We start from the raw sequence: 14,838 nt of genomic DNA, 5'->3' as shown, positions 1-14,838 counted from the left end.
ACACTCCAATGATCAGCTCTTAGCAGCCCATGTGAGTCACCTAACACATGTGGGAACCATCATTTGGCAACTAGCATGAAATATCTCATAAAATTACAAAAATATGAGTAATCATTCATGACTTATTTACATGAAAACAAAATTACATATCCTTTATATCTAATCCATACACCAACGACCAAAAACACCTACAAACACTTTCATTCTTAAATTTTCTTCATCTAATTGATCTCTCTCAAGTTCTATCTTCAAGTTCTAAGTATTCTTCATATATTCTACAAGTTCCAGTTACATAAAATCAAGAATACTTTCAAGTTTGCTAGCTCACTTCCAATCTTGTAAGGTGATCATCCAACCTCAAGAAATCTTTGTTTCTTACAGTAGGTTATCATTCTAATACAAGGTAATAATCATATTCAAACTTTGGTTCAATTTCTATAACTATAACAATCTTATTTCAAGTGATGATCTTACTTGAACTTGTTTTCGTGTCATGATTCTGCTTCAAGAACTTCGAGCCATCCAAGGATCCGTTGAAGCTAGATCCATTTTTTCTCTTTTCCAGTAGGTTTATCCAAGGAACTTAAGGTAGTAATGATGTTCATAACATCATTCGATTCATACATATAAATCTATCTTATTCGAAGGTTTAAACTTGTAATCACTAGAACATAGTTTAGTTAATTCTAAACTTGTTCGCAAACAAAAGTTAATCCTTCTAACTTGACTTTTAAAATCAACTAAACACATGTTCTATATCTATATGATATGCTAACTTAATGATTTAAAACCTGGAAACACGAAAAACACCGTAAAACCGGATTTACGCCGTCGTAGTAACACCGCGGGCTGTTTTGGGTTAGTTAATTAAAAACTATGATAAACTTTGATTTAAAAGTTGTTATTCTGAGAAAATGATTTTTATTATGAACATGAAACTATATCCAAAAATTATGGTTAAACTCAAAGTGAAAGTATGTTTTCTAAAATGGTCATCTAGACGTCGTTCTTTCGACTGAAATGACTACCTTTACAAAAATGACTTGTAACTTATTTTTCCGACTATAAACCTATACCTTTTCTGTTTAGATTCATAAAATAGAGTTCAATATGAAACCATAGCAATTTGATTCACTCAAAACGGATTTAAAATGAAGAAGTTATGGGTAAAACAAGATTGGATAATTTTTCTCATTTTAGCTACGTGAAAATTGGTAACAAATCTATTCCAACCATAACTTAATCAACTTGTATTGTATATTATGTAATCTTGAGATACCATAGACACGTATACAATGTTTCGACCTATCATGTCGACACATCTATATATATTTCGGAACAACCATAGACACTCTATATGTGAATGTTGGAGTTAGCTATACAGGGTTGAGGTTGATTCCAAAATATATATAGTTTGAGTTGTGATCAATACTGAGATACGTATACACTGGGTCGTGGATTGATTCAAGATAATATTTATCGATTTATTTCTGTACATCTAACTGTGGACAACTAGTTGTAGGTTACTAACGAGGACAGCTGACTTAATAAACTTAAAACATCAAAATATATTAAAAGTGTTGTAAATATATTTTGAACATACTTTGATATATATGTATATATTGTTATAGGTTCGTGAATCAACCAGTGGCCAAGTCTTACTTCCCGACGAAGTAAAAATCTGTGAAAGTGAGTTATAGTCCCACTTTTAAAATCTAATATTTTTGGGATGAGAATACATGCAGGTTTTATAAATGATTTACAAAATAGACACAAGTACATGAAACTACATTCTATGGTTGAATTATCGAAATCGAATATGCCCCTTTTTATTAAGTCTGGTAATCTAAGAATTAGGGAACAGACACCCTAATTGACGCGAATCCTAAAGATAGATCTATTGGGCCTAACAAACCCCATCCAAAGTACCGGATGCTTTAGTACTTCGAAATTTATATCATATCCGAAGGGTGTCCCGGAATGATGGGGATATTCTTATATATGCATCTTGTTAATGTTGGTTACCAGGTGTTCACCATATGAATGATTTTTATCTCTATGTATGGGATGTGTATTGAAATTTGAAATCTTGTGGTCTATTATTATGATTTGATACATATAGGTTAAACCTATAACTCACCAACATTTTTGTTGACGTTTTAAGCATGTTTATTCTCAGGTGATTATTAAGAGCTTCCGCTGTCGCATACTTAAATAAGGACGAGATTTGGAGTCCATGCTTGTATGATATTGTGTAAAAACTGCATTCAAGAAACTTATTTTGTTGTAACATATTTGTATTGTAAACCATTATGTAATGGTCGTGTGTAAACAGGATATTTTAGATTATCATTATTTGATAATCTACGTAAAGCTTTTTAAACCTTTATTGATGAAATAAAGGTTATGGTTTGTTTTAAAATGAATGCAGTCTTTGAAAAACGTCTCATATAGAGGTCAAAACCTCACAACGAAATCAATTAATATGGAACGTTTTTAATCAATAAGAACGGGACATTTCACAAACCTTGCAAAAAGACGTTTTAAAAAGTTGACTACAACTCGTGCATCGTTAGTTGGGAGAGCTTGTGCTTCCGCCCATTTAGATACATAATCAATGGCTACGAGTATATAGAGATTATTATGAGATTTTGGAAATGGACCCATAAAGTCAATACCCCAAATGTCAAATACTTCACATACTTGGATGACATTTTGTGGCATTTCATCACGTTGACTTATTTTTCCGGCCCTTTGACAAGCATCACAGGATTTGCAAAGAAGGTGTGCGTCTTTGTAAATTGTAGGCCAATAGAATCCAGCATCATAAACTTTTCTTGCTGTTAGTTGAGGCCCATAATGCCCTCCTGTTGGTCCTGTGTGACAATGGTTTAATATTTTACTAGCTTCATCTCCAAATACACATCGGCGTATTATTCTATCGGGACAACTTTTAAACAGATGTGGATCTTCCCAAAAATAGTGTTTTATATCACTGAAGAATTTCTTTCGTTTTTGGTACGATAATCATTTTTCAAGGAATCCACAAACTAAGTAGTTTGCATAGTCTGCAAACCATGGAATTTCTTTATAATCTATCTTCAATAGATATTCATCAGGAAAGTTGTCTTGTATGGCCGATTCATTTAGAACTTCTAATTCGGGATTTTCAAGACGAGAAAGATGATCAGCGGCGAGATTTTCTGCTCCTCTTTTATCTCGGATTTCAATATCAAACTCTTGTAAGAGTAAGATCCAACGGATTAATCTTGGTTTAGCATCTTGTTTTGAAAATAGGTATCTAAGAGCAGAATGGTCGGTATAGACCACCGTTTTTGCTAGAACGAGATATGATCGAAATTTTTCAAAAGCAAAGAGAATAGCAAGGAGTTCTTTTTCAGTAGTTGTATAGTTCGTTTGTGCTCCTTGTAACGTCTTACTAGTATAATATATAGGTTGAAATTGTTTTTCAATCCTTTGTCCTAAAACGGCTCCCATTGCAAAATCACTTGCATCGCACATTAGTTCAAATGGTAGATTCCAATTTGGTGTTATCATGATCGGCGCATTAGTGAGTTTCTCTTTAAGAATATTAAAAGATTTGATACATTCATCTGAAAAGATGAATGGAGCATCCTTTTCTAGGAGTTTATTCATAGGAGTGGCAATTTTAGAAAAATCTTTTATGAAACGTCGGTAAAAACCGGCATGCCCTAGAAAACTCCTAACTCCTCTAACATTGGTGGGATGTGGAAGTTTAGCAATTACATCTACTTTAGCTCTATCCACTTCAATTCCTTCTTTTGAAATTTTATGTCCAAGAACGATGCCTTCTTTAACCATGAAATGGCATTTCTCCCAATTAAGTACTAGATTTGATTGTTCGCATCTAATGAGCATTCGTTCCAGATTAACTAGACATGATTCAAATGTATCACCGAAGACTGAAAAGTCATCCATGAAAACTTCCATGCATTCTTCTATCATGTCGTGAAAAATCGCCATCATACACCTTTGAAAGGTTACAGGGGCGTTGCAAAGTCCAAATGGCATGCGTTTGTAAGCAAAAGTACCATAAGGGCACGTGAATGTGGTTTTCTCTTGATCTTCGGGTGCTATTGAAATTTGAAAATATCCGGAAAATCCATCTAGAAAACAATAGTAACTATTTCCGGCTAATCTTTCCAACATTTGATCAATGAAAGGTAAGGGAAAGTGATCTTTTCTGGTGGCGTCATTTAATTTTCTATAATCAATACATACACGCCATCCTGTTACAGTCCTAGTAGGAATAAGCTCATTTTTCTCATTTGTAATGACAGTCATGCCACCCTTCTTAGGCACGCATTGAACTGGGCTTACCCATGGACTATCAGAGATTGAATAAATTACACCTGCGTCTAGCAGTTTAATAATCTCTTTCTTAACTACATCTTGCATATTAGGATTTAGTCTTTGTTGGCGTTGCACATACGTTTTATGACCTTCTTCCATAAGGATTTTATGTGTGCAATACGAAGGACTTATTCCTTTAATATCATGAATCTTCCATGCAATGGCTGGTTTATGAGCTTTCAACACAGAAATGAGTTGTGATTTCTCATTTTCAGTAAGAGAAGACGATATTATTACAGGTAATTCAGATTCACCATGTAAATAAGCGTATTCCAAATGGTTTGGAAGTGGCTTTAACTCTAATTTCGGAGGTTCTTCTATCGATGATTTATATCGATATATGTCTTCTTCTTTTAGCATTTGAATTTCTTCTGTTGTTGGTTCATATCCATTAGCTATAAGTGTAGCTAACATTTCAGCTTCATCAATTGGTTCATTACCTTCTCCTAAAGAACATTCTCCTGTTCCTTGTAATTCTGGAAATTCTTCTAATAATTCTGCATGTGCATCTATAGTTTGAATATAATAACATGTATCATCTGCAGATTGTGGTTGTTGCATTGCTCTATCAACTGAAAAGGTAACACTCTCATCCTCTATACTTAGGGTCAGTTTCTTACCGAACACGTCTATCATTGCTTTAGCCGTGTTTAAGAATGGTCTTCCTAATATGAGAGGAACTTGAGAATCTTCTTCCATGTCCAAAACAACAAAATCTACTGGAAATACTAAAGTACCAACTTTAACTAGCATGTTCTCCATTATCCCTCTAGGATATTTTATTGATCTATCGGCTAGTTGTATGCTTATTCTGGTTGGTTTCAATTCTCCAAGGTCTAGTTTAGCGTATAGTGAATATGGCATTAGATTTATACTAGCACCTAAGTCTGCCAATGCTTCTATTGAACTAAGACTACCCAGAAAATATGGAATTGTGAAACTTCCTGGATCAGATAGTTTTTCTGGTATCTTATTCAACAGCACTGCTGAACAATTAGCATTCATGGTAACAGCCGAGAGTTCTTCCATTTTCTTTCTATTTGAAATTAGATCTTTCAAGAATTTAGCATATCTAGGCATTCCTGAAATCACATCAATGAAAGGAAGATTTACATTTATCTGTTTAAACATATCCAAGAATTTGGATTGCTCGGCTTCAAGTTTCTCTTTCTTCATTTTACTCGGGTAAGGAAGTAGTGGTTGGTATGGTTTAACATAAGGTTTATCCTTAACTTTGTTATCTTCATTAACCTTTTCAACTACCGGTTCTTTTTCCTTATCTTGATTAGGTTGGGGTTCTTGTGGAGTAGGAATAGCTTCATCAGAAGTTACAGGTATTTTAGGTGGTTTAAGTGTTGTACCACTTCTTGTGGTAATGGCTTTAGCTGTTCCATTTCGGGGGTTAGCATTTGTATCACTAGGTAGACTTCCCGGTTTTCTTTCACCTATTAACCTTGCTAGGTTACTTACTTCTTGTTCCAGATTTTGAATAGAAGCTTGTTTATTTCTAAATGCTTGAGCATTTTGTTCATTAGTTTGTTTCTGAGATGTGAAAAATTGCGTTTGAGTTTCAACTAGCTTCGTCATCATATCTTCTAAATTCGGCTTTTTATCATCGGTTTGTTGTGGTGGTTTGTTTTGAAAATTAGGTCTTTGCTGATTATAAGTATTGTTGGATACTTGTTGATTGCTAGGACCTTGTTGGTTGTTGTATGGAATATTTCGGTTATAATTCTGGTTTTGATTGTAAATCGGTCTTGGCGGTTGATAATTATTCTGATAATTATTTCCGGGCCTTTGGTTTATGTATGAAATATTCTCTCTTTGTTCCATTGTTAATTCAATACTGAGACAATCTTTTGTCAAATGTGGTCCTCCACACTGCTCACAACTAATTCGTATTGAGTGAATATCTTTAGTCATCTTTTCCATTCGTCTCTTGACAGTATCTATCTTTGCGGAAATGGAATCTAAGTCATGGCTAGAATCGGCTCTAGTTGCTTTAGATGATCTAACGATATTTTTTTCTTGGTGCCACTCATGTGAGTGGGAAGCAGTGTTATCAATAATTTTGTAAGCATCAGTTTCGGTTTTCTTCATAATAGAACCACCAGCTGCTATATCTATGTCTTTCCTTGTAGTGATGTCGCATCCTTGGTAGAATATTTGTACTATTTGACAGGTGTCTAAACCATGTTGCGGACATCCTCTTAACAACTTTCCAAATCTAGTCCACGCCTCATATAGAGTTTCATTTGGCTTCTGTGTAAACGTAACAATTTCTGCTTGAAGTCTTACGACTTTAGATGCAGGAAAGAATTGTTTAAGAAATTTTTCAACTAAAACGTCCCATGTATCAATCGCTCCTTCAGGTAACGATTCCAACCAATCTTTGGCTTCTTCCTTTAAAGTCCAGGGAAATAACATGAGATATATCTGTTCATCCTCCACTTCTCTTATTTTAAATAGTGTGCAGATCCTATTAAAGGTACGTAGATGTTCATTTGGATCTTCCTTCGGCGCTCCACTAAATTGACATTGATTAGTCACCATATGTAAAATTTGTCCTTTGATTTCATAATCTGGCGCATTAATGTCTGGATGAGTAATTGCGTGACCTTGGCCAGTGCGTTTAGCTCTCATTCGGTCTTCCATACTTAAAGGTTCCAGATTCTCCATAATTGAATTTGTTGAATCGGAATCACTAGAGGATTCTGATTTAATAGTTCGTTCCTCAACAATCTCTGTTTGAATGATTGGTGGTTCCGGAGGAAAGTTTAGTGGTTCAGGATCTACGAATCGTTCCTGAATATTCTCCGGATTCTCAATTGTGAGGTCGGGTTCAAAAAATGGATTATCGGAAATTTGAACTGGAGTACTTGGTCGACTGGATGACGATTCTAAAGAAAAATCAACGGTGGTAATATTTGCTAGATGTCTTGATCTAGTTACAGGTGGTGAACGTAAAAAGGTGGTGAACGTCTTGCTCGGTGCATTCACTGAATATCCTATTAGTTTTAAAAAGGAAAGAAAAATTATAATAAGTTATCCAATCAATAGACTTTTCTGATTTTGCCCACGTTTCGAATAGCCAAAAGATGCAGCAGAGGGGCAGGATTCGTTTGGTCTCAATATAATTGAGTACTGTTTGGCTCCAATAACCCGGTCCACGTACAAATCCAACTATTACTACGAATCAGAAAATTTTGATGTCTATCAATTTAACCACTTAAAATAAATTTTCGTAATTTTACGAAATTTAGATAAGAAGTAGAATAAAAACCTATGTCATAAAACTAGAATAGCGAGAAATAAGAAAGAAAAAGAGTTCGTCGGAAAAAGGTCGAAAAAGAAAAATGGTTGAAAAATAAAAGGTGACGAAAAAATAAAAGAAACTTATAAAACTTAAAAATACTTGACTAACCTAACCTTATTACTACAACTAACTTAAAATTATAATGGCAAATTGAGATTACTAATTGGAATGATAATTGATACATAGGTAAAAGTCGTCTAAAATTATTAAAGCTTACAAGAAAAACTATATCCCGAATGGAAATAACTTAAAAAGAAACTAAAACTTAAAAAGGCGTCGCAAAATTCTAAAGTACCTAAATCTTAGTCTAAAAAAAAAGCACTTAAGGAATTTTACGGCAAAGCCTAAAAATCTAGAAGTAAAAATAACTATGGCAAAAACTAAGTTTAAAACTAAATATGAGCTAAAAATACAAATATTACGCTAAAACGATTAAAAAGATAAAATATAAAAATATATAAAAAGTTGTAAAAAATACAATTTTTATAAAAATATTATTTTTATATTATTTATTTATTAAAACTATTAATTTTACAATTTAATTAAACTAATTAAATAAAATATTAATAAAAACTAAAATAAATATTTAATTAAAACCTAATTAGGGTTTTATAATAATAATTATAATAATTACTCGTAATTAATGCCTGATTAGGGTTCTGTCGGCGTGTCAGGTTAGCTCCGCGAGTTGCGGTATTCCAAGAAGAAAACTCCGCGAGTCGCGGGGATCCAGAATTCAACTCAGGTACAGTTTTTTATTTGACGCGTTTTTTTTATATTTTCTGTTTTTATTTTTTTCTGTTTTAAAATCTAAATATTTGTATATAAAAAAAAACTTATATTTAAAAACTAAAATAAAAATAGAATTACTTTATAATTTTATAAATAAAAATCTTAAAGCTAGATTTATATACATATTTTATTTTTTATTTTTTTCGGTTTTGATTTTTATAAGATATATTTATAAAATAAATTAAATAAAACTTATATTTTTACAAACTAAAGAAACTTTATAAAACTTAAATATTTATCAAACTCCTAAAAATATTTATATTTTTGTTTTTCTTTTTATATTTTCGAATATTTAAAACGTATTTTTATAAAAACGAATTTTAATAAAAGTAAACTAAATTTTTTTTTTTATATTAGCGTTGCGCTTCCGGCTTTTAAGAGTTCCCCGGCAGCGGCGCCAAAAATAACTTGATGTCGTGCGAGGTGTATATTAAATAGCTATTAATTTTAGCAGGAAATACTATTAAATACGATACAATTTTACACAAAATATTTATTTATTTATAGAATGGATATACTTAAACCTTGCTACAACACTTATAGGCAGTGTACCTAATCGTACAGTAGTGTAGTTTTTAGTAAGTCCGGTTCGTTCCACGGGGAATCTTTTTAAACAAAGCATAACGCTATATTAGTTTACTTTTATAAAAATACAAATATATATATAAGTAATATTATTATTATAAAAGGGGGGTTTTTACCGTTTAATGACCGGTTTGTCGATTTTAAAACTTTAGTCACAGTTTAAACCAAATGTAAAATATTAAAAATAAATACAAGACTTAAATTAAAGCGTAAAGTAAATAACGATAATGAAATTGCGAATAATAAAAGTGCGATAAAATAAACTTGCGATAATTAAAAAGTACGATAATTAAAAGTGCAATTAAATACAATAACAATAAAAATGCGATAATTAGAAGTGCAATTAAATATAAAATAAAGGAAATTAAATATGAAATAAAAGAATTATGCTTATTTAAACTTCCGTAATCATGATGTTTGACGTGTTGATTTTAGTTTTATGCCCATGGGTTAATTGTCCTTTGTCCTGGATTATTTAATATGTCCGTCTGGTTTTTGTCCATAACAGTCCATCAGTCATAAATATAAAGTGCGAGTGTAATCGTCAAATTATCCTTATACCCAAAGTTAAATATTCCAACTAATTGGGGACTTAAACTGTAACAAGATTTTAATACTTTCTTTAATAATTACACCAGGATGTCGACTGAGTGTAACCCAAGGTTTTAATATTTTGTTATCAATTATACCAAGTGTCCTTGTACATAATTTCACCCCTGTTTTAATTATTCTAGTGGCTATTAATCCATTCCCGTGTCCGGTTAAATGAACAATTATTCGTACATATAAATACCCCGCCCATCGTGTCCGATCGAGTGTATATGGTAATTTATAGGGACGCCCAATTGTAAATCTTTATATTAACATTAACAAACTATCATTTAGTTAAACAAATATAAAGCCCATTAATAGCCCATAGTCTAATTTCCATAAGTGTCGTTCTTTTGTCCAAACCCCAATTATGGTACAAAGCCCAATTACCCAATTTTAGTAATTAGCCCAACATCATGATTACTTCGGATTAAATAAGCATAATAATAACTTAGCTACGAGACATTAAATTAAAAAGGTTGAACATAACTTACAATGATTAAAAATAGCGTAGCGTTACACGGATAGAATTTCGACTTACACCCTTACAACATTTGCTAACATACCCTTATTATTAGGATTAAAATTAAAATTAAAATATAAATATAAATATATACGATATAGATAGAGAGATGGATAAAAAGGATATATTTTGCGATCAGAATTCGTTTGCTTTTATAGGGAGTTTCAAACTTTGGGGCTCCGCGACTCGCGGCCTATTTTGCCTTCAAACTCCGCGAGTCGCGGAGTTTGAAATTACAGCTCACAAACTTGGAGTCTTTCTTGCCGACGGTTTATAATATATTATATAATATATAAATAATTATAAGAATTATTTAAATATTATATTATATTTATGTGCATAGTTGACTTGTAATTTTTAGTCCGTTGCGTCGAGCGTTGAGAGTTGACTCATGTCCCGGTTCCGAATTTTCGAACGTCCTTGCGTACAATTTAATATCTTGTACTTTGCGTTTTGAATCTTGTACTCTTGTAATTTCGAGACGTTTCTTATCAATAATTGGAACCTCTTTGATTGTATTTTGTACTTTTGAGCTTTTTGGTCGTTTGCGTCTTCAATTCGTCGAATCTGTCTTTTGTCTTCACCTTTTATTATTTAAACGAATATCACTTTTAAATAGAACAATTGCAACTAAAAGCTTGTCTTTCTTGAGGAATAATGCTATGAAATATATGTTCGTTTTTAGCATTATCAATCAAGTCATAGTGTACCACAATCCTAATGCTCGAGACTATTATGCAAAAGTCAACAAAAGTCAACTTGACCCAAAATGACTTCTAAAATTTATACGTGTTTATTATATAACTTAACTATAGTCGTTTTATATATTTAAATATATTTATTAGATTTTATAATAATAAAAGTTATTTATTAATAAAAATTTATATTAACGTTTATATATGATAAAATATACTTTTATATATCTTAAGTAGTAAAATTTATAAAGTTCACTTAATATCGTAAAACTATAGTGATAAATATTATTAATGTAATTATATTACGCGTGGTGAAAAATATCTTTGTATCCCCTATTTATTTGATAAAATAATATTGATCATAATAATAATAAGTAAAAGTTGTATTATTTTGTAATAATAATTATTATTATTCTATAAAAAAATAACAATATTTATATTTACTAAAAATGTTATTATGATAAAATGATAATACTAACATAATAGTAATAATGATATTTTATAATAACAATGATATTTCTATTAAAATAATAACGACGATAGTAATAATAATCATTTTAACAATAATACTAAAATTCAGTTGACTATAACTTCTAATCCGTTTATCGAAACCATTCGATATCTAAATGAAAAGTTCTTAATTTTTCGCTAGCTTTCCAATGACATGCATATCATATACCCTATCTCAGTAGCATATGTATCTAATTCAGCATTTAACAAACCTATCTAAGGACAATATCGAATGTACAAGCATGCATAATCCTATATACTCGAGCACTAGTCAGGGATACACTATTGATATATAAAAGTTAAGTTATGAGTGCTCACGTATCAATATTGAGATTCAATATTACAGGAAAGTACGTAGACGCAACGGAGATGATAAACACTAGATTGACCTCACGAGCATACCCATGAACCATACCCATCACCTCCATAGCTATAACCCATAATTTCCTTAGCTTCGACTCACTCAAAAAACTATTTTGAAATCACTCGGACATCACTCCGTCGTAATATTTTATGTATACTAATAATATCTTGAAATGATACAGAGCAAATATATATATATATATATATATATATATATATATATATATATATATAAATCGATTGAGAAAGTTTAGAGAAATATATTTTCAAGTTTCTATGAAATAATGAAACCTATTGAATTCTATTTATAATAGATTTTTTTAATTATTAAAGTGAATTATTAAAGTATGAATTATTAAAGTGAATTATTAAAGTATTAAAGTATGAATTATTAAAGTGAATTATTAAAGTATGAATTATTAAAGTGAATTATTAAAGTATGAATTATTAAAGTGAATTATTAAAGTATGAATTATTAAAGTGAATTATTAAAGTTAAAGTAAAGTTAAAGTAAAGTAAATGTAAAGTTAAAGTATAGTAAAAGTATAAAAACTATGTATGTATAATACGCGTATAAATATATATAATATTAATTTAAATCGTTATATATATTTAATAAAATAAAATATAAATATCGTTATATTTATTATACTGGTTAAGTAATGAGTTGTCAAAAGTGATTCTAGATATTTATAAAAGTTATATACGTTTTAATAATAAAGTTCTTTTTAAACTGAAAACGTTTTTGTACGTTTGAAAATAGATTAATAGAATATTATGGAAACCAATTCTCCACTAGCTTTTGTCTAACTTTCGTAAATGACACTTTTTATTTTTATTTATAAATAGCTTTACAAATTATTCCGAATATCGTTAAGAGGAATAGATTTTCTCAAATCATAGTGGACCTCTCAACAGAGACTTGTAATCATAATTCAATGTTTCTGATAATTCAATCATTTAATATATATTTTTTAATTTCATCGATAATCATATTGAAACAAATATGTTCATATAAAGCATTATACGTTTAAATACTTTGTTGACATTTTCAATTTATAACATATACACATATACATACATATTCATATCTGTTCATTTAATGGTTCGTGAATCATTGAAATTTGGTCGAGGTTTAAATGAATGTATAAACATAGTTTAAAATCCTTGAGATTTAACTTAACAAACATTGCTTATCGTGTCAGAATAATATAAAGATAAAGTTTAAATTTAGTCGGAAATTTCTGGGTCGTCACAGCGCGCTTGTGCTTACTCCCGCTCTCGGATGGGGCTCACTTGCCCTGCCCCCTTCGATGTCCATCTGATGAGAGTCATCAAAGTATTTGGAATAAGCATAAAGACAAATACAATCATAAAAATAGCATGTATTTGTAGCATAAAATGCAGATAACTTTATTACAGTCATTGTTCAAAAATTGTTAGAGTTTATGTAAACTTCACACCAAGGACATCCTTGGCGGATGATTCTTCCCTGTTACACACATCATCAAAAACATCAATCTTGAGATTTGTCAGTTTATCCTTTGTCTCATTGACTCTTTCCAAGGTTCCGGGACGCATCAAGTTGGCAATAGTAGGAGGAAGAGGCTGGTTTGGGGCAAGGCGTTTGGTTACTTTGTTGGTAACATCAGAAATGGAATGGGTGACAACAGCATCAACATAATCATTGTAAGCATTCCCAACAAGTTGGGATCCAAGAACCTTAGCCATTATACCCGGTATCCCCTTCTTCAGCTCAGCAAAATTACTCTCACCGGCCTCCGTCCTACGGAGAAGTTCAGCAGTCTTTTCTTTTTCAGCATTCAAGTTTAATTTTAAGGCTTCCAGCTGACTCTCCAGATCACCAACCTTCAACTGCTCCTCCTCAACCTTTTTCCTCTCAGCTTCTACCACTCTCTCCTTCTCCTCTCGCAGGATAGCAGCAACATTTTGAGCAGCTTTTAACTCAGCTTCTTTAGCCTTCAAAGCTTCTTGAGCCTTGTTTAAAGCACGTTCAGCTTCAGTAGCTCTTTTGCGAGCGTTTGAACCTTCAGTCCTTTCAATACGGGCTATCTCAAGAATAGACTCTTGATGCTTCTACAATTGTAGGGAAGACCGTAGGTGGTTCATAAACAACATATCAGATGCCGCAGTTGACTGCCTAAGTTGTTCAGAACGGAGAGCGGTGAAGTGGGGATTTAGCTCGGGGATAGTACAAACCTACAAAAGAAGAATGTTATGATCAATATTAACAATTTACAAAAATAAATTGCAAGCACATACATACAAGTTGTTTTATCATTGGTACCTGAAGAAGAGTCAAGAAATCATTACACTTAGTGGCAGGGTTATCAATAAATGCCTGCAAAGCGCTCACATGAGCAGGAATTGGTGGATCTGGAGCATTTGACGATATGATAGCAGGGATGATGATAGTGGGGGGTGGAGAATGATAGGAGGAGTCGTCTTCCGGCCTCAACTCCTGAAAATCAGTCTCATCAAAAGGAGTAAAGTTCCGATCATGAGTTTTCAAAATTTCCTCCTATTGACTTTCAAGGATCTCCACCGTCCTCTGCTCACCACCTTCAGCAGCCTTTCCTTGGCTATCATCAGACTCTGTTAAACGTACTACCATATCAAATAAGTTAGTATTATAAACCGATATAACAGTTATAAGGTGCATGAAATATCAAGAAAAGGCAGTATTGGCATACTTCTTCAGCGTTTTAGCTTAGGGCTTCCCTCAGCATCTTTTGCTCTCTTAGAGCTTCTACTCTTCTTGGGTATCTTTGTGATTGCATGAGGGCTGGGGAGCATTTCACCAGTAATATCAACCGAGCCTGTTATTTCCTGCTCGGTGGTGGTGTCCTCCGCCGTCCGTTCAGTGTCAGTCTGCTCAGACTCACTGTCTGAGCTACTACCGCTGCTTTCTCCCTCTTTTTCAGCATTGGCAGCAGCGGCAGCAGCCTTAGCCTCAGCTTCAATTATTTCTGCCTCTAGCTCGGCAGGAGTTTTATCACGAGCAGTGATCTCAACATCATCCTCAAGATCGAGGGAAAGGATGGCAG

This window comes from Rutidosis leptorrhynchoides, chromosome 6 (assembly GCF_046630445.1).
Source record: "Rutidosis leptorrhynchoides isolate AG116_Rl617_1_P2 chromosome 6, CSIRO_AGI_Rlap_v1, whole genome shotgun sequence".
NCBI classification, from domain to species: Eukaryota; Viridiplantae; Streptophyta; class Magnoliopsida; order Asterales; family Asteraceae; genus Rutidosis; species Rutidosis leptorrhynchoides.
This window is presented reverse-complemented; position numbering follows the sequence as displayed.